Below are 21,876 nucleotides of genomic sequence, written 5' to 3'. Positions count from 1 at the left end.
ATATTGAGATGAATACCTGGAACACTGTTCAATCTGTCTTTGTATCCTAGAAACCCCTGGAGACAGCACTGCACTCTGAAGAGCAAAAAGTAACTGAGGTGCAAGTCCACTCAGATTTTTGGAGAGAAGAATTTAATCTTTCTCTACAACCTAGCCAATGACAGTGCCTGTAACAACTAGAAAAAAAAAAGCAGCTATCTATTTGGCACAGGCTGTTTTAAATACAAATTCGGATCAGTGGCAACCAATGTTTAGTTCCCTTCTTAAATTAAACGGTAAAAGATTTATTTTTTGCTACTCCATCCCTTTATTGTTTTTTGAATGAAACATATTACCAATGGCATGCATACAGTATGTGTTTGCAACATATTTTAAAAATAATTGTTTTTTCTCCATTTTAGTCATGTGATAAACTAGTCCTCTCTTACTATTAGAAGATATGCATATTTCAGCTGGGGAATAGGTATGAGGAATGAAGGAGACAGATTTACTTTGAGTTGCAATTTCAAAGAATTCTAAAGCATACCATTGGAACATAACAAGGAAATAAACTGGTTTTATATTGAAGACATAAAAGTTCTGAGTTTAACATAAAATCATATTTCAGTGAGATTCTGGAGTTCCATTAAACATAGAAAATTTTTAGGCAGATTCAACATCAGTGGATGCATACATGCTTTGTCAAAACCATATCATCAGGCCACTCCAGCATACAGGTAAGTAAATTTGAAATCTGATAAGTGGAGTACCATTTTATGAAGAGATTATTCTGATAAATATAAGTGGCTGACAGAAGCTTTTCACTGGTTTCGGGCTTGATGCATACGTGTCTTCCTTCTCTTTAAGTAATGTATGTTAAACATCCACATTGTTTTCCTTACTAAATATGTGGTTTTTTCCCTGAAATAAAAGTGTTCATATCAGTGTGCTGCACACAATTGAAAATTTTGGTTTACTATGGTATCTGGAAGTTTTATACCTACTATCTTTCTCCACATCCACTCAAAAAATATGGGAAATGCACAGCAATACATCACTGTCTTACATATTCTGTCAATGGGGCTATATGCCATTGCATATTTAGGGGCAAATATTGAACAGTTCAATTTATTAATCTTCTGAGGAAGAATTTTCATTATTAACTGATTTGATACTGTCCCACATAATTAATTGTCAAGAAATTGACAGGTGGATCACTCAGTGGGTAAGGAATTGGCTGCATGGTCACACTTAATGAGTTTGGTCAATAGCTTGATATGTGGGTGGAGACATTTGAGAAGTGGTACCATTCAGCAGTCTGTACTGGGACCACCACAACTTAACATCTTTGTTAGGAACATGGAGAGTGGGATTAAGTGCATACTCAACAAGTTTGTGGATGACATAAAGTTGAGTGGTGTGGTTGATATTATAAAGGAAAGTGATCCATCCAGAGGGACTTTGACAGGCTTGAGAAGCGGGCCTGTGCTAACCTTACAAAGTTCTTCAGAGCAAAATATAAGGTCCTGCACCTTATATTTAGGTAATCCCAAACATGGATACAGGCTAGGCCGTGGGTGGATAGACAGCAGGCCTGAAAAGATGTGCTTGGGGCTACTGGTGGATGAAAAACTGAATATGACCCAGCAATGTGCACTTGCAGCCCAGAAAGCCAACCATATCCTGTGCTGTATCAAAAGCAGTGTGACCAGCAGATCGAGAGAGGTGGTTCTGCCTCTCTGCTCTCATGACATTGCACCTGCAGTACTGCATCCTTCTCTGGTGCCTGCAACATAAAAGACATATGGACCTGCTCAAATGGATCCAGAGAAGGGCCACACAGATGATCAGGGGTCTGAAGCACCTTTCCTGTGAGGACAGGCTGAAAGAACTGGAGTTGTTTAGCATGGAAAAGGGGTGACTCTATGGATTCCACCAGGAAGGACAGGGAGGCTTTCTTTATCAGTGATAGGACTTTAAACTGAAAGATAGTAATTTTAGATTAGATATTAGGAAAAAATTCTTCACCATGAGAGTAGTGAGACACTGGAACAGGTTGCCTAGAGAAGCTGTGGATGCCCCATCCCTGGAAAGTGTTCAAGGCCAGGTTGGATGGGTCTTTGAGCAGTCTGGTCTAGTGAAAGGTGTCCCTATCCACAGGTGTTTGGAGTTGGGTAATCTTTGAGTTCCCTTGCAGCCCTGACCATTCTATGATTCATTCTATGATTTTCCAAGACAGATTTAAATATTATCTGAGAATGGATTCCATTAATCCTTGGAGAAAATCTAACAGCAAAATTTTTGTTAGTATGTTACACTATCCAAAAATCATATGACAGTGAACACTGAACTGCAAAGTCAGAAAGGGAAAAGAGTGTTTAAGAAATTATTTTTGTCCTTCAGGGGAGATAACACACAGTATTTTCTGTATAGTATCTGTCTAGGTAATTGAAATAAAATGACACTATATATTATATTTCACTGCAATTCAACACATCAAATAAAGTAGACTTGGCTCAAAATGTTCATTTCCAGAGTGCCTAAAGGGGACAGTTACAACTTTTCTGCCAAACCGATTTATGCTGTGCTCAAACAGTAACAAATTTCAAATGACAGCATATGCTTAAAAATTCCAAATTAAAACACGGTATGCATTACTTGTAAAGTGATTTATCAAGCAACTGACTGTGACTGACTGCATTTTCTTTTCCTTTTTTTTGTTTCCTTGATTATCCTCTTATAAGTTTTCTGCAGATGTGCTTTGCGCCAAACGTGTGAACAGTAATTACAGTAAAGTTTTCTTTAAACATAATTTCATAAGCTGTCAGAGAAATAATTTTGATGTTATAAACAGATTCACAGCATTTCAAATAGATTTAGGGCATCTTACTAGGATAGCTAGGAAAAAAAGAAAGAGTGTTTTTGGAAATCAAATACAGATTTAGACATTACTGCTCATTAACTACCAGAACAAAAGTATTTCAGTAACAGTATATGGAAACACTTGAGGTGTGTCAATTGGCTGTATTTTTATAGACTAATAGGACATACTTTCAGTGAGACTGTATATAGTGCCTAGTGTTATGAATGTGCACTTGGAGGAGGTGCAAGGTTCACCTCCACTAAGGTTATGGGTGCTTGTAAAAGTAGCCAAGAATGCTTTCCTCACTCTTGCTTCTTCCATCAATAACTGCATAAATCTAACAACTTCCTAACAGCTTTCTCTCCTACTGATATGAAGTTTGGAGGGAAACTGTATATACTTTCTCAAACAGTAAGAGAGAGGTCATGCACTGTTCCCTCGTTCACTGTCAGTATGTACTTCAACAGAGGCTGTACAAGGCATGGCAGTAACAAGATATTGTTTCATAAACCGTTGTTGAGTACTGGGAAGAGATGTCAAGTCATTTTCCATGAAAATTTAATGTCCTATTGCTATGGCAACAGAAATTCAGGTTATAAACATATTAGCTGTTTTAAAAAATGTGGGGTTTAGGCATTCCAGAATTGGATAGTTGACAATACTGCCTTTTGATGCAATCATTGCTAAAAAAGAGCACTAAAAGGCCTTTCATTTAATATGCAACAGTTCTGGTGGCAAAGTGGCTTGAGCTAACTGCCTTCCTGATGTTTTTTTTCATACGAAGAGGAATTTGCTTTCAATCCTTTCAGCATTTCTCTGCTACTTTGACTGCAGATACAAGATAAATCGGTATATGATTATATTTACAGAATATAAATTACTTTGGGTCACACAGTCACGTCTTCTATAAGGAGGTATGCTGTTTGTAGAGAAGGTTATTGTTAGTTCTATTATGTGACCATAAAATGCTGAATTTTTCATACAGTTAAGAGCCTGTGCTACTAAAAGCCTTTGATAGCTTACAGTTGGCTTGTGAAAAGCAACAAGTAAAAAAGCCTGACAGATTTGTTTCACTGAACTAGGAAGTCTTTTTCATTTGATCTCTTCAGAAAAGAAATATCTATTTCAGAAGCCACAGAAAAGAAAGGTAGGATCATATTTTACCAATAAAACCTGCTGTGTAGGAATATCCAAGACTTCCCTAAATAAATACCAGCTACCTATATGCTAGTTGCACAATGACATTTTATCACATTTTAATGAATTGCTGTGGCAAATGAGGATTCCTGGTGAAAGTAACTCTCTGGTACTGAGTTTCCTTTTTATGAGATTTGGAGGAAAAAAAAAATTGTTCTGCAAGCTCAAGCATTTAAAAATCTGGTTTCCATTAAAATCTTGGTGCCTTATCTCTGGATCGTTAATCACTGCATCTAGTCCATCAGCCCATCACCAGTGTGGTGTAAGTAAAGAGGAAATGTTACTGCAGGATTCATTGTCCATGACAGCCTCAGTAAATTGCTGAGTTTGAGTGTTGAAACTATGACATCAGTCGTGGTGAATAACCTAACTTCTCATCTATCAAGCAGAGACTAAATCAATTCAGTATATTACTTTGAGGATATATACCTAATCTCTGGGAAAAGTTACCCTGTATCTCTACACCACACAGTTTTCTTTGAAAAAATTTATATTAAAAAAAGATAGTTAGATGCATTAAATGACCTAACTATTGAAAATATAATCTAATTTTACTAAGTAAGTAATTCCACAGAATGTGAAAAAGTAGAAAATCACAGAATAGTTTTTAAATATAAAATTGTACAGTTCTGTAAAGTAATAACCAGAAACTTTACTGTGCTACAAATTGTGAATAGATATGTAACTTCTGAATAGATATGTTGAGATAACTCATCATCATCTCATGAGCAGGCTTTGTATCTCACTCTAAACCTCATCTGGCACCTTACTGTAATGTAGAACTCTATTTTTTTCAGTTGGTTGTCTTCTTCTGTGATTCATAAGCATCACTGAAATGAATCAGGTCATTTATCAAGTGTGCAGAGAATTTTCCAGCCTCTTTCCTGGTCTCTAGACTAGTCCTTGCTTGCATCATAGTTTCTCAGTCCTATATTTTGACTCCTTCAATCTCAGTTACACCCCTTGCCCTAAAGTTGCTCGTTAGCAAACTCTTCAAGAAAACTCCAAACAAACTAGATGTAATTGACACCTGCATATTGAGACTAACAATTTTAGTCCTTCCTAAACTACTTTTGGGGAATATCAGACAGGATAAATCACTCCTCTGGGTCCAGTACAAGGGAAAGGACAGTCTATCATATTTGCTATTCTCCCGTCTTTCCAGCACACATCTTGAGCCAGAACTTCCCTATCTCTGAGTAGAGAAATCTGGATGCTCTCCGAAGCTGACCTAGTAACTACAGTCATTCAATAAACATCAAGTGCATTCAGGAATTCAAATTTTTCTTGATAGTCCCTGTTAGACATAAATCCCACAGACATTATCAGAAGATTTTGTTTTAAAATTGCTACTGTGAAACATATTGCATACATTGAACTGGATCCTCTTTTAAAAGGTCAAGCCTGCTTTGGCAAAACTGAAGTTTATCTACCAAAACATATGTGATTGTTTTCTATAAAACACCTGTTGATGTGTAAACCAAAATGCCATTATCTAGGATAATCTCTGTCAGCTCTTTCAGACTCTGTGTGTATTTCACAACAGGAAAAAAAACCAAAAAACACCACAAACAAAAAACAAACAAAACCCCCCAAAACAAAACAGCAACACAAAAAAATCTGAAACAAGACAAAAACAAAGAAAAAAATCTAGAAGCACTACAACCAATAAAGACTGCTATAAATTCTTTTAAAAGGTCTATTTGTGAAACACAGTGTGGATCTTCAATATTGATATTGAAGTCCATCACATCATGAAAAGATCCTTGGAAAAATCATGGATAGAAGAAAAGAAAGCTTTAGCTGAATATTTTCAATAGAATTTCAAATACAGAATAAACCAGGCAAATTAAGGTTGTGAAATCTAAGTACCTCTTCATAACTGGTTAAGAAGACTCAGTTTTAAACAACTACACTCACTTGAAATTATCATATGCAACATTTTCGAGTGGATACAGAAGTTACATATTTCTCTGTACAGGTCCAAAATTAATTTTATCCTGGTACTGCAGTCAAGCTACCTAAGCTTGCATGTTCTGCTAATAGCATGGATTCTCATTAACTTCTGTGGAACTATGAAGTAGCAAAAAAATCTGAGTATACAGATTTGATACTGATAAAATTACTTTTTGTTTTAGAAAACTAAAACCCCTGAACTCAACATCGTATTAAGTAATGTCCTATGGCTTTTTCCAAAGCCAAAAAGCCAGCCTTATTTCTAATAGCAGTATTTCACGAGCTAAACTCCAGTTCCTCATAATTCTACAACAAACTAGACTGTATTTTCTATTTTTTTTTTCTATAGCTGGGATGAAAATTAAGAAATGGAGCAGTAGCTAATAAAGTGTTTGCTATTGTATTTACTTTTTTCAAATACAGAAATTATTTAGTGACGAATAAGATATATGAAAGTCAATAGTGTGACAGTAAGGCAGAATTAAAAATTACTGAAGATTAATTTAAATGGGATTTCCTACCATTCCCTCATGAATATATTAAATAAGACAAAATAAGAGTAATTTAGATTGAGAAGGTACTGAGATATCATAGTCTTACAAAAATCAACATTAAAAGAAGTTTGACTAATTAATTTTTATTATTTTTTTATTCACTTTATTCACTTGGATCATTTAAATTACCTGTAACAGTAATATGCAAATCATTAAAATTGTTTCAATAGGATCAACATCTTTAGTAGTTTCAATATTCTCTATGGCATTAAAGCCACTTTTGAAAAGCCATGTATGAAAAAAATATCAGCAGCATTTTGTTTGACTCTGAAGAAAATGGTATGTATATCAAATTAGATCAAATATGAGTGGCATAGTTAGAGCAGTTGTCACTAAAAAGGCTAAATAAGAAGTGAAATTTTAGAAATCAAATATTCTTACTTTTTATTATAATAGTCATCTGACAGTTATAATAAAATTAAAATATTATTGCACTTTTTTTTTTCCTGGGTGACAGTGAATTTAGAGTTGTACTTCATATATAGAATCAAACCTAAATGAGGGTAAGGTAAATAGTTACATATGCCCTAAATACTTACTGTGTTTTGACTTACTACAAACCATAAAGGTTAACGTAAAAGACAAAAGCCCCACAACATGTCAAAGCTGGGCCCTAATCATTAAACATAATTTTTTTAAAGAGTTCAGAGATCTTGAAAGCTCTGATAGAATAGTATCTATCACCTTTATTTCTAATTCTACAATTACCTTTAAACTGCACTTGATTATTCTGGGATGCCCAAAACAGTATTAATCAGGCTAGTTAAGACCAGTCATTTCTCAACTCTCTTTAAATAATTTAATTACAAGATATGTGACTAAGATAGGAAGTTACTTTTTCTTCTTGAAAATCAGTGGTCTGATTGGCTCTTTTTTAATTTGCGTGACAAACACTTTACTTAACACAGTTATGGTGGATTCGAAATCAGACAAAATAAAAAAAATGTATAGCAGTAGCTGATATTCTGTGAGACTGCTGACATAGTCAAAATCTCATTTTTAACCTGCAGCTTGAGGCAAACAGTAGCTTTCTACAACTTACAGATCTGTATTAGGAAATAATCCCGGACAGTGACACACAACTGTTTCCTTTAGTCTTTAAACGTTAAATTGATAGAATCATGGAATAGCTCAGGATAGAAGAGACCTCTGGTGGTCATCTAGTCTGATTCCTTTCCTGCAGCAGGGTAAACCAGACCAGGTGGCTCAGGCTCTCTCAAATAGCGAGTAGATATTCTTACATCTCCACCAATGATGCAGTGTGAGAGACTGGACTCGTATATCACTAGATTGCTTAATTATTGTGTCAGATCTACCATCTTGTCTGTCTGTGTGTCAAGGGAGGGACCACAGCCAGGTTTGCAGCCTCACGGCAGTGTCAGAAGGTACATGGTCTGCAGTCAACCTGGTGGCCCAGAGTGCACATAGCAGTATCAGGAACCATGTGGCTGGGCTGTCAATTGAGGAGGCTCCCTCTGTTAAGCCCCCACACCACGCCCCCAGAGTCCCTACAGTACTCCTCACATAGGCTAGGGGGACAGTTAGTGGTCAGGGGATCAGATGTTCCACCTGAGCGGGGGGGCCATGACAGAAACCATATAAACATAGGGGCACAGCATTCCATCTTGTCCTGCCTTCTCTCGCAGTATCTGCCACCTTGTGACATCTTGGTGGCAATTATTTTTCTCTCTCTTTCTTCTCTCTTTTCTTCCTCCACTCTTTTCTTTCTCCTGTGGGTAACTTAAAACTGATCGGCTGTATTTCACTAAGCCAATGGTTGCTGATTGCAGGGTACCTTTGTGTAATGCTTCTCATTTGTTTGCTCTCCTGTAAAACCTTTTACCAAAACACCTATTTTTTTTCACTAAAGTAAAAGAAGCTATCTTGGTAAGTGCTTGTAGTATGTTCTCTTTATGCTATTCAAGGTACCAAAGAACTAAGAGTCTGCAAAATTTTTGCGTGGGGAAATTATTGGGAGTCTAAATATAAGTAAACCACTCAGCCAAATGTGTGGCTTTGGGACTGCTGCTTTACATGCAGATTCCACAACCTCCCTAAGTACCATCCCTATGTTTGTCCACTATATAGCTCTTGTGGATTAGGAATGGTACTCCGCAATTCAGTGTACCCGCTGAGACTCTCCCAAACAACGCTGCCACTTTTTCACTCCCCTTTCCTCTCCCCCTTCCCACCACAGCATGATGGAGTTGAGAATTGGAGGCACAAGAGATGAAGATCACAGGTTGAAATAAGAACAATTTACTGGAAACATCAATGAGATAAGAAAACCAACAGTAACAGCAAAAATATTAATACCAAAATTATATGAAAGAGTGATTCACACGCAAAAATGCTCACCGCAGACCCAAAGTCAGAGACTCTTCTTCTTGGAAGCCAGAGAATCCCTTACCCCTGCCCCAGCAATGGTGTGAGGTGGTATAGAATAACCTCCTAGCCACGCCCATATAGATCCAGGCTTTGCTCCCCCACAGCTCCTGCAAGAAATAATATCTGTCCTGGCCAGGACCAGGACAGTAGCAAGTTTTTTCCCTATACCTAGTCAGAACTTTCTTCTTGCATCTTGTGACCCTTTCCATTGGCCTTTTGCTGTATACGTGTAAGAGACTGGCTGTGTCTTCTTTACACTTTTGAGTTATGAAGATCAAAATAATATCTTTCCAAAACCTTCTCTTACCCAGGAACTAAGTTCCTTCAGCTTTTGTTAGTTCACCGTGTGCTTCATCCCCATACCAGCTTTTTAACACTTGACTGGACTTACACAAGTATGTCTACATATTTTTTGCACTAGGGAGCCCAGAACTGAATACAGGTAGACGCTCACCCTTTCTGAATAAAGGATATCACATCCGTAGGAATCCTGGCTAGCACCCTTGCTAAAGTAGCCCAGGAGGTGGAGGGTTAATTTGTCAGAAAGGTGCAGTGCTGGTTCCTGTTTAGTTCATGTTAACTGGGACACCCAGAATTTTCTCTGTCAAGCTGCATTCCAGCTGATGAACTCCAAGTCTGTACTGGAGGGCATTTATTAATCTACAGGTGCACGGCTTGGCATTTCCCTTTGTAGAATTTCACAAGGAACCCGCTTGCCAGTTTCTCGAGCTTTTCCACACTCCTATAAATGGTTATTCAACCCTGCCTTCCAGCATATTAACTATCCTCCAAACTGGTATTGACATCATATTTGATGTTGACCACAAACTTCCTTGGAGTGCACTATTTGTTGTCACAGATGTTACACAAAACATTGAACAATAGTTACAGTTCTCTATCCACTCTAGATTTCAATAATTTGATTTTAAGAGACTGTGACAAAGGTCTTACATGTAAATGAGATCCAGTTCTCTCCCTTTTAACACTCGAACTAGTGATCTCATCCCAGAAGGCAATGGGTTCAGATAAGTATAATTTGTCCTTGGTAAACCCCTACTAGGTTCTTCCCCTTGTTTTTGATGTCTTCAAAATGTTTTTCAGGAGGATTTGCTCCACAGTTTTTTTGAGGCCTGTGTGAGATACCGGATTTGTATCTCACTGGACTATGTGACTGTCAGGTCAAATCAATCATCTTGTTTGTGTGTGTGTGTGTGTGTGTGGAGGGAGAGGGTCCAGGCCTCAAGCATCAGTGCCCGCATGGTAAGGCCCACAGCCAACCAGGCCTCCAGGATTGGAAGGCACATGGCATGGGAACCACACGAGGCACCTGTCAATCAATAAGGCCTGCCTGGTAGCCCGCCCACACTATGTCCCCTGGAGCCTCTGATTGGCTCCAGCACCCTCACTCCGGCTAGGAGGGCACTGAGTGGTCAGTGAACCGGATGTCCAGCCTGGGGGGAGTGGCCAGAGAGCCAAACCATATAAACAGATGCACAGGGCTTCCATCTTGTTCAGCCCTCTTTCCTGGAAGCTGCCAACATGTGACCTCTTAGTGGTAACTATTTTTCTCTCTTCTCTCTTTCTTCACTCCTTTCTTCTTCTCTCTTTTCTTCCTCTTGTGGGTAACTTAACACCAACGAGTGATATTTCACTAAGTTGTATGGGGGTGGTGTTTGCTGGTGCTCTAGTGTAATGCTTTTCCTTGGTTATATGTTATTCCTGTAAACCCTTTTGCCAAAACACTTATTTTCTCACTAAATTAAATCTCTTGGGAAATGCCTTTAGCATGTTCTCTTTTTGCTATTCAAGGTATCAAAGAACCAAAGGCTTTGCAAGAGTTTTTGCGTTAGCCATAACTCTTAGAGTTAAATAAAAGTAAAACTCCCAGTAAAGTTTGAGGCTTCAGGACTGGGGCTTTACAGCCTGGTGTGAGGCTGAATAACCTGTAGGTCTATGGATCTTCCTTCTTATTTCTGAAGATGGCTATGACATTAGCATTCTTCCTATTATCAAGAATTACCTACCAATCAGCTTATACACCAAAATATCTAAGTATTACAAACTTAAGTGTCATTAGAAAATCTGAGTTCCTGATATTCTGATCCAGACAAATATTTGGTCATAACTGTACTCAGAATAAGTTTTGACTGCTTATTCTCTCCAGGAAACCCCATCTGAAACATTGTATTCAACTTTTCTACTGCTTCAGATAGCACTTTTTTCACTCTAAAGCAATCTGAAGGGACAAATAACTTCAGTCAAACAACGCTGTTACATACTGATTTAATGATTAATATGATCTCATTGGGTGAATTCTTGGACTTTGCACATTATACTTATCAGCTTTAAAAATGGCAATAGCATGGGGCAACACAAAACCAGATTCTTGAAAAAAAAATCTTTTTATTAAAAGAAATAAAATGTTTATAATCAAAATGCTTCCAAATAGACATCTATGCATTGTTTTACTTCCATGTCAATTAAACAGTTCAGAAACTTGCTCTTCTCAACTGTTTACTTTATATTTCCAAGATAAAAACAACCTGAAGGAAAAACAAACTATATAGTTGCCTTGGGTCCTTTACTGAGAAAATAGACAGAAACCTGATTCCAGCAAAAAGGAAGCAACAAACTGAAATTTTGCTTCTCAAAAACTACACCTTCTTGCAATTAGTTTCTTTCCCACCTTAACGTGAAGGTTTTTGTTGTTGGATCTGAGATCTGTAACTCAGTAACCAAACAGATCCTTCAGTTTATCTTCAGCTTTTGTTTTCAGCAGCTCTCCATGTCTGTGAAGATCTTTATTGAGTGAAGGTAATTTGCTATCCCTAATGGAATTTTCCATATAGTGTTTTTTGATGTTTAGACCAGATGAGTAATTGTTTTATCTCCCTTTGTGGTCTATTTTCTGTTCAGTTTAACTCTTCTATTAATAGGTCATTTTCTTCCTTCTTTTTCCCTTGCTGAAATTGTTCAGCAGATGCCAGATTTCTCAGAAGTACCACCCAGACTTGCCTAAGGGGCTTCACTACCACATTAGAATATTATCACACTACAATATAACAATCATTAGCACAGTATGCCCAAGCAATATAATTTTTTGATAGTTTCAAATATACAAGAAAACTTTAACACCCATGGAATAGAAAATATTTCTCTGAACAAGTTACTCGTTTAATGAGGAATAGATATTGCTGAAATTAAACTTCTAGAACAGTGAATTGAACAACAATACAAACTTAGGAAAAAAGATTTAACAACAGCTAATATGTTGTGTTTATCTAACATATCATATTAAGATGAACTTCATTTCCCATCTCATCCATGAGGTTTCATTCCAACTGCAGTTTGCCTCATGTAAAATGGAAGATAGAGATTAAATGACTAAATTGGGGAAGTAACTTCCTGTAATTCTGCTAAATATTACTAATAACTAAAGAAGAGAAGTTTAATTAAAAATAGTCTGCAAAAGAAGTATAAAATAGCTATAACAAGATAAAAAATTAAACAGAAGGCTTTTTTCTATCTTTTCTGACAAATGAAGTTTCTAAGTTGTGCCTAATTGATACAGTTTAGAGCAAATATACTAGAAAATCATAAACTAAAGTTTAACATCTGCTTCCTTTCTTTAAATAGATGAATGCTTCCACCTTCCTGACTCCCACAATGGCATGATCCGGAATGGACTTTCCCAATTGGAATTGACAGTTATATCCTACAACTGGATGCATTTTTTCATTAAATACTTTTTTGTCATCCTTATTTTGCAATAATTAAGATTTGTTGACTTTCTGGACATGATGCAAAGTTTGCAGTTTAGAAAGGATGCCAAGAAAAAAGAAACTGCCTAAAGGGTGGTGTGAAGTGTGATTTTTCTTATTGATACTATGGCACTTTTCTTACACTGGTTTAAGTTACTCTTTTTTGTTGGTTTTTAATAGGCTATTTTTTCTTATTTAAACAGATGTTTAAACATATGCAAAGAAATGCTCAAAAATAGTAACAATATAACTATCACATTTGTTTATAACCTTAACAGATGTTCAACAAACACAATGGTTCTTCAAGTCATTAGAAAACTTGCAATGAAAAACCAAAAAGTATTTTGGGAATGATGAACATGTGTAAACTTGAGGTAGAAAAGACTCAAGGTATTTCAGACTCTTATTCAGAGAAGAGTCAATATCTTAACATAAACTAAGTCTCATTAAAATGATCCACATATAGATATAACTGTTGGTTCAATAATACTGGTGTTTTCCATAAATAAAAAATAAACAGACATCATGAAGTACAACGAAGGGACACGCAAAGGCTTTCCCCTGAGTAGGGACAACCCTAGCAAATGTATATAAATACCTCCAGGGAAGGTGTAAAGAAAACAAAAGCCAGGCTGTTTTCAGTGGTGCTCAGTGACAAGAGGTAATGAACCTGAAACACAGGAGGGTCCATCTGAACATTGGAAAACTCTTTGTCACAGTGAGGGAGACTGAGCATCAGCACAGGTTGCTCAGAGATCTTGTGTAGTCTCCATCCTTGAAGGTACTCAAAATCCACCTGGACATGATCCTGGGTAAAAGGCTCTAGGTGACTCTACTTGAGCAGGGGGATCTCAGAGGTTCCTTCCAACCTCAGCAGTTCTGGGATTATGTGATTCTATTGAAGAGACAAAAGTCTCTTCTGCTTTCCCTGATTTGAACTGTTGTCATATGGATTTTCATATTCTCTGGACAGAACTTTTAAGATGGCCTCAGTGAAGACTGCAATGCATATTTGGAAATTCTTTCCCTGTTTTACAGTGAATTTTAATTTAAATAATCTGAAAGTTATAAGTGAAAACTGGCTTTCAATTCCTGCAGTGTTGCTAAGGGTGAAAGCAAATGTACTTCCCCAGCAATGCAAAGGCTCCTTAGAGCCCTGTGCTAATCAGTTCAACATGGACAAACCCTCAGTTTCTGAATCACATTCAGGCTTCTTGCCATTTGAAATTCTCAGATCCACAGATGATTGTATGTGATAGAGGGGGCAGGGGGAGGCACAGACAGAGAGACACAGAGAGAAACACAGAGAAAGACAAGAAGGAGGACATGGAGAAAGACAGACAGAGTGAAAAGGATTAGATATTATTAACATACAACTGTAAACAGAGTGCGTTAGACTATAAAGAATGACCTTTGGGCTACTTCTTGAATATGGCTGGGGTGTTATGAGTTATGTTCAAGGTTGCTCAAAAAGTAATGAATTTGCTAGGAATACTTTTTAATGTGTATAGCTCCTCTACTTCAATAAATAAACTTTTTATTTAACACTCATTATTATTTTCAATATTTTTCCTTCAAGTATAAAATAATATTCTATTAAAAGTGAATAAAATATTGTGGCAGTTTGAGCCAGATTAGAAATCCAAAATCCAATTTTCCAGGCTTCCCCACCCCTTCCCACAATTTATCCCAACACTGAAGAGAAAACTTTCAGGCCAGAAGCTTCTGTAAGGGAAGGGGGAAGTATTTACATTTATTTACACAAATAAATATACTGTACAAAATCAAGCAACTATATATATATATATTATTACACTTTTATCAGTCCCTTTGAAGCTTCTCCTTTTAACTTTAGTCCAGGAAAAGCCTTTTCAGGCTGATAAGGAACCAGTTTCTCTCTCGTGGGAGTGTTCGGGGCCCCTGAACCCTTCCCTACCAACCTTCAGCTGTTTGCTGCAGTTTTTCCTTCTTCATGAAGTCCAAGAAGATAGCTTTGAGTCCGTTCTCCTTGATTCTGTGTCATCTCTGTTGCGTGGTCTCTCTCTCTCAGTCCTATACCTCGGTTCGTAGGCTGCTGTAGTTTAGTCAGTTTATCAACATCCTCCAAGTCAGTTTTCAGCTGCCCCCGGTCAAACTTTGGCAGGGCAACTCCCAAGCCCTTTGGCCCGTCTCCAGTTTTCCCTGGGATTCTTCTCCCAAGCACCGAGCTGTTTCGTTATCAGCCCGTCCACTTTGGCTCTGCTCCAATGCTGAGCCTTGCATCCACTCCCACTAAACAGCGAGAGGGAAAAACAGCCCCCTTCTGCAGCCTGGCTGCAAAGGGGGGGGGAAAAAAGAAGAGGGCCTGGCCACAAGGCCTGCCTCTCTCTCTCTCTCTCTCTCTCTCTCTCTGTCTCTCTCGCTTACCAGTTGTTTGTGAGTCGCGTCCCTCACAAACATACGCTCACTCCAATGCTGTCTCTAACTCTGGTCTAGGCAGAGTTGGGGAGCCACGGGGCTCCCCTCTCCCCCCTGGAGGGGGGAAGGAGCCCAGCCACCCCCTGGCCTTCTACACCCACACACAGCAGACACCAACAGAGAAACTGCCAACAGCTTCCGGTGCTGTGTATATGGGATTTTGAGCGGAAGCGAACAAGACGAGTGGTGACTGGCTCTCCAGGGAACACTGTCCTGGCACCCAATCACCTCTGAGCCCCCGACTGTCAGGGGGGGGCCAATCTTAACCCATGACAATTATTTTTACATGTAAATTCATTCAACACCCATAAATAAAATAAAACACACTGAATCACCCTTCAATGGTGATTTTGTTTTTTTCTTAAAAAAATAAACAAACAAAAAAAGTCCCAAGAAAAAAGGATCTGGTACTACTTGAAATGTAGATATCTTTTTGTGGATGTTGTTGACAGTGTGCTATACCATCAGCTGCCTCAAATTATTAACCCCATTCAGAAACAAAGCATGAATTGAACACTGAACATTTCAAGTGTGCACAATGCCAATCAGTGTTACAGAAAGACAAAGACATTTCAACTTGGCCTTTTCTGCAATGTGAAAATTATAGTTTTGGCACAGCAACTTGATGTGAAAACCGTGATTAAGTCTTTCAGGATATTCAATAGAGTATCATTACTGTGTAATAGTATTTTTAGAACTAACAGACTTATCTATAGAAATATACTAACAAATGCACCCAAATCCACTACTAAAGTATTAATATCACTGGAAGCAGTAAAAAGAAAATTCTATTAGCATTTTCTTTTTGAATGCTAATAATGACTGTTACTTTTTTCATAATTCTAAACAGGAATTTACCCCATTGTGTATTTAGTATTGCTGGGTTTTTATTTTTAAAATTCTTGTAAATGCTATATTTTCATGGATTAATATAATTTGTATTATTTTAATAACTTATATTGTTGATGAAGTATAATTTGTTAGTTATTCCTTTTGTGCAGCACTTTCACTGTTAATATTTCTCAGAAAAAAAAATTAAAATACCTATATCAGTCCATAGGGCTGCAGCTACATTTATGCTTAATGTCAAAACATAAGAAAAACCTTGTAAGAGAAAAGAAAAAGAACAGTGGCTGATAGAATAAAGCAAGTGTTTTATAAACTAGATTTTAAAAATATAATTTTTGCATAGTTGCTGTCAGTCTTAATGTTAAAAGCATGTATTCTTTAAATTAAAAGGCACAGCAGCGCTCATTCATGAGAAAAATACAAAAAGAACCCAGAATCATGCTCCTAAAGGAAGTAACAAAAAAAGCTAGGAATAACAGCTATAAATGCAACTTACATTCATTGAATCCTAATTATAACAGCACTTTTCACTCTGCTATTTGAATATTCAGAGCTATTATTAATTTGCCAGGAGCGGTTTTCATTTTCCACATATCTTGAGGACCCAAATTATTCTAGATACATTTTTAGAGTTTTAAAACATTTACGCTCTGAATATATAATTTTACTTATTCATGGAGTCGAAGACATTTGTTAATGACATCTTCTAAAGGAGAAAAGGAGAGATGATTAAGTAATAGAGTTGTTTTTCATTCAGATTATGAAACAAAGTAGAATATGGTGCACTATCTATTTTATACAGCTTCCATAATACAATATGTGAGAAGTGCATAATAACAGTATACTTGAAAGCTTTCAAGTCTTTTGCCATACATTATTACTAGTAATACAAACTCACATTCAGAAATGGATAGTATATAATTAATAGTTATAGTAGTTATATCTTCAGAACCCTGTTTAATCACTGAATAATTAATACCTACAGCATATGTCAGCAAAACTCTGCCCTATTGTAGGTCATGGAATAAAAAAAAAAATCCCAGGTTTAGGAATTTAAAATATCAGTCTCCCATACCAACATGCATTTTGCCTTTAAATAAAGATAAACACTGAATCAAAGCAAGCCTATGGCTATCCCACACCTCTAGAGATCACCAAGAGACGAGGAGGTTCAGATACAGAAGATTGCTCAGATGAGTTTAGATAACTTCAGTGACAGATAATTATCAGCCTTTCTAGGCAAGTTATTCTAGCCTTTAACCACCACTACTGTAAAAAAAACCCAAAACAACAAAAACAAAACCCAAACCCAGAACCAACCAACCAAACAAAAAACCACCCCATTGTTACTTCTCATATTTAAACAGAATTTCCTGTAATTCAGGAAATTCCTGGGCCCTCAGCACTCATGGTGCATCTTATCATGTCTCAGTGACTTTGGCTTAGCCAGTTTATATAAACCATCCCTAACTTGGTCCTCTTCCACCAAGTCTTCCTTGATTCAGATTTTCCCATGGGTCTTAGGCACCTGGGATTATTGAAAATAAGTCTTACCAATGAAGATAGAGATGAAGAAGACATTCACTACTTCAGCCTTTTCTAAGACCTTTATCACCAGGTCCTGCTCCTATTCTTCCTTTTGCTGCTGTTGAACCTGTAGGTGTAACTACATTTTCTCATTTTATCAGCTGGAAAATGGAGACCTACTCAGAGATGTAATCAAGGTCACAGAGAAAATTAGAACTTAGTTCTAGTAATTCCAAGAACTGTTCTTGGAGCTCATAGTCAACAATGCTGTTTCTCCAAACAAAATCTTAATTTAATGTGCATAATGAATGAAAAAAAAAAAAGGCCAAAACCAAAGAAGTGGTTTTTAAGTCCTTAATAACAGCAGAGCCTATACAAATGAAACATCAGTCATCAAAGCAAACAAAGCCAATCTGAATGCACTCTTTTCTGCAACTCAAAAAAAGATTTTTTGCCCTTTCTTTAAATCTTTTAAGCAGACCTAACCAGATTCACAGCCTGAAATGAAAACAGATACTGTCTTCTAAGTGTTTTCCTTATTCTGTTCACTATTGTCCTTTTAGTTTGCTTACACTGGAAATCAAAATGTTGAATGTTGTAAGGAAGTTTCTTAGTAAGTACATTTTGCATGCTACATCTATTTGCCAAAATAGAAACCAGCCACAGTGGGTGATGATCTTTTAAAGCAGAAAGGGAAAAGGTCACTTAAGGCTTTATTCTGTAAGGTGTTATGTTGCTAAGCACATGCTTTAGAGCTTTGCTGCCTAAGTGACACTTTGCTCAGCACCTTGCAGAGCTGATGCTTAGGAAGGCAATAATAATGATTTACTGGTGCTATAATTTTGAAGTATTCAAGAAAAAGACTATATATTTGAGAATTAAAACTCCTTGTAGCTGGGATTCACTCAAGTATAGGAATTCATTACAAAGCCCTTCGATTACCTAATTTTCATCTGGAATATGTTTGAGAATGCAGCAACTCATTGAAGAAGAGGGTCCAGGAGCCCTAATTATGATTTTAACATCTCCACCTACTTACCAGTATGTGGGTCATTTCTGCAAAAGGGTTGTACTTGCCATAGATCTGAATTTTGCCTTCCCAAAACCATTATGTTTTGTCCATTTAAAGTCTTAGTGATTATATAACATTTAAGAAGTTTTGCTGTGTGTTTTTTTCCTGAAATACTGTTATTTATTTTCATATTTATTTATATAGACTGTTATTTCTAGCCAAAGGATATCCATATCACAGACTAAAAAACAACTTAATAGTAGCATGTTCACTGCTGAAGAGTTAAGATTTCAAATACAGTATTTCATAGAATCACAAGATCGTTGAATATCTTGAGTTGGAAAGGACCCATAAGGATTTATCAAGACCAACCCTTAGCCCTGCCCGGGACAGCCCTGAGAGTTACACCATGTGCCTGAGAGCATTGTCCAAACACTTCTTGAACTCTGTCGAGATTGGTGCTGTGCCCACTTCCCTGGGGAGCCTGTTTCAGTGCCCAACCACCCTCTTCCTCTGGGTGAAGAACCTTTTCCTGATATCCAACCTAAACCCCTCCTGACACAACTTCAGGACATTCCCTCAGGTCTTATCAGTGGTCACTAGGGAGAGATCAGTGCCTGCCCCTCCTTTTCCCCTCCCAAGGAAGCTGCAGACTGCAATGAGGTCTCCCCTCAGTCTCCTCCAGGCTGAACACACCAAGTGATCTCAGCAGCTCCTCATATGACTTCCCCTCAAGGTCCTTCACCATCTTCATTGCCCTCTTTTGGATGCTCTCTAACAACTTAATGTCTTTTTTATAATGAGATGTCCAAAACTGCACATAGTACCCAAGTTCTGAGGCCACACCAGTGCAGAGTCAAGCTATATTTCACATAGCATATAACAATATTTCATACTCTCACATTTATTTTTTTTAATGGATAGAAAATACAAAGTAGCTTACAACAAATTAAATATCATAGTAGTTTATTATCTCTAATTAATAATTAGGAATTAATTATATCTCTGGAGCCTCAGAGGCTTTTCTGTGATTGTTACAATTGATCTTTAATTGTTCCATCTAAAAATTAATTTCCTGTCCTCATTATTATCTTCTTTGAAATACTTATGAATAGGATCCAGCTAACAGCTATTTTCACTAATCTCCCTGAAAATGGTCTAAAATTTTTCATAACATTACAACTGCCTCTGGAGAAGTTTTCATTCTTTTTAATAAAAAATGTCATTCTTATATTTGCTTTCTGATATATTTAATATCCATTTATCATGTTTTCAAGTAATAGAGAAAGTATACAGGTAGTTTCTTCTAATCTATATAAGGCTACAAAGATGCACTCTTACAAAATGACTACTTGCAACATCCACATTCTGTTTAAAGGGCTGAACAGTTATGATGTGGCTGAGACAGCCACATTACAGCAGCATGATAGATGCTCTAATTAATGTTAACTAGTGTAGCCTCTGAGAAGTCATGTATCTTCTGCAATAAAAACACTGACCAATTTTTACTGCCCTTTGCTTCAGCATCTTGTTTCACTGTGCTCCTTAAGAAGGAGGTAAAGGAGACAATTCTTTACACTTTCTGTTGCTAGGTATCTTGTTCTTCCCTTTAAAAATCACTCATCCCTAGGTAGGACACCAGAAAAACAGTGGCAAAAACAAAGCTGCAATTTTTGTATAGGTCATACATTGCAGGGTCAGGCTGGGGAGCAGACAATCCTGTTTTAATTTTATGTTAAAAAAAACAACCAACCAACTAACCAAACAAACAAACAAAACAAAACAAAAAAAATCACACCAAAAACCCCAAAACTAAACAGAAAAAAAATGAGCATCCAAAAAACTAGGTTAGTTACAGAGAGCTTAAAGTAGATTGCACTAGATCACCAACATCAGAGAAGAGAGAAACTGAGGGAAAACATTTATAGACACCCTTTCTAACCAAGTGCTACCCGAATTTAGGACACATTTCAGCTTCATCAAGTTTACAGCTCAGTGTGAAATACTAACAGTTATATTATTTTTATAACATTTGTACCAACAAATCAGCCCATACATCTTATACATAACTCACGCATTTGGGGCATATTCTGACCTGATGCATTTCATAGATGTAATGGAATATGTTTTCAAGAAATTGAAAAACTGATTTCTTTGTTTCAGCATTTCTTTCATGTGCCTAAAAGGAAGCAAATGAAGGAGACAATTCCTTTTAATAACTGATGCTGCTGGAATTTTACTTGTTTTATTCACATGCCAGTGAGGATAAATGCCACTTGATAAACCTATTATTTGTAATTTAGAGCCACTTTTAACACTTTTTACTTTCTACAATTTGAAGTAAACATGTATTCAAAACTAGAAAATGTTTGTCAAAAACTGAAATATTTTGTTTATTGTTTTTAGAATAAGTAGGGTTTATAAAAACAACATTGGAGATATTTTTCTCAGGTTATTTTCACAGAAATTCCAGAAAAATTATAGGAAGACAATTAAATTGGTTATTGGTTTTGCTTTGTTTTGCTTTGTTTTCAAATAAAAGATTTATGTTTAGTATGTATTACAGACTAGGAATGTTGTTTATACTTATTCACTTAAGATGACAAGAATAAAAACAAACCACAAATTAATTAAAATGTTTCAGATTTTAAAGGTATTTAAAATGCATTGCCCAATTAATAACATGTAGTGACTATTTAAGTCTAGTATTTTATTTTCATTTACTTCTGATTTTTATCTGTTTTGTGATTCCAATATAGAGCAGTGATGAATGATAAAGGATTAATTTTTTGTTCCAAAAATATAACAGATTTTAAAAACAGAATTACAAAAGCTAACCAAATTGGTTGTATCAGAAGCTTTGGCTACAACAGTCTGTCATTTCAAGAGTGGTACAACATCTTGATCAGAATTTTGCCACTTATTGCAAAATCAAGAGAAATCGTAGAATATCCTGAGTTGGAAGGAATCCACAAGAATCACTGATCTAACTCCTGCCCCAGCACAGGACAGCCCCAAGAATCACACGATGTGCCTGAGAGCAAACATTGTCCAAGTGCTTCTTGAGCTCTGTCAGGCTCGGTACTGTGAGCACTTCCCGGTGGAGCCTGTTCCAATGCCCAGCCACCCTTTGGGTGAAGAATTTTTACAATGTTAAAATAGTCAACTTTTGCATCTATGAAATCTCTACATTTTTCAAGTATAGAACTCTTTACTCATCAGAGTACTCAGTCCCGCTTAATAAATAATGGCCAGTCTTCGCGAGCGAAGATTTGGGAAAGGTCATTAACCCTTCGAGCCTGCGCAGTGGATTTTTTAGGTGAGACCCAGCGT

The 21,876-nt window shown here is 36.8% G+C and overlaps 2 long non-coding RNA genes across 2 annotated transcripts in view; one reads left to right on the top strand and one right to left on the bottom strand.

Annotated features, from left to right (window-relative positions):
- LOC108505176 overlaps window positions 1–21,876 on the bottom strand; it is a 599,626-nt gene that overhangs the window by 492,674 nt on the left and 85,076 nt on the right. The window lies entirely within an intron of this gene.
- Window positions 10,389–12,699, top strand: LOC108505175. Its single transcript, XR_001877410.1, has 2 exons — window positions 10,389–10,492; window positions 12,574–12,699. It is a non-coding gene; the product is annotated as an uncharacterized LOC108505175 (long non-coding RNA).

The sequence above is a fragment of the Lepidothrix coronata genome, unplaced genomic scaffold (assembly GCF_001604755.1).
Source record: "Lepidothrix coronata isolate B3197 unplaced genomic scaffold, Lepidothrix_coronata-1.0 Scaffold185, whole genome shotgun sequence".
Classification (NCBI taxonomy): Eukaryota; Metazoa; Chordata; class Aves; order Passeriformes; family Pipridae; genus Lepidothrix; species Lepidothrix coronata.
The sequence above is the reverse complement of the archived record's forward strand: the minus strand, read 5'-3'. Positions and strand labels throughout refer to the sequence as shown.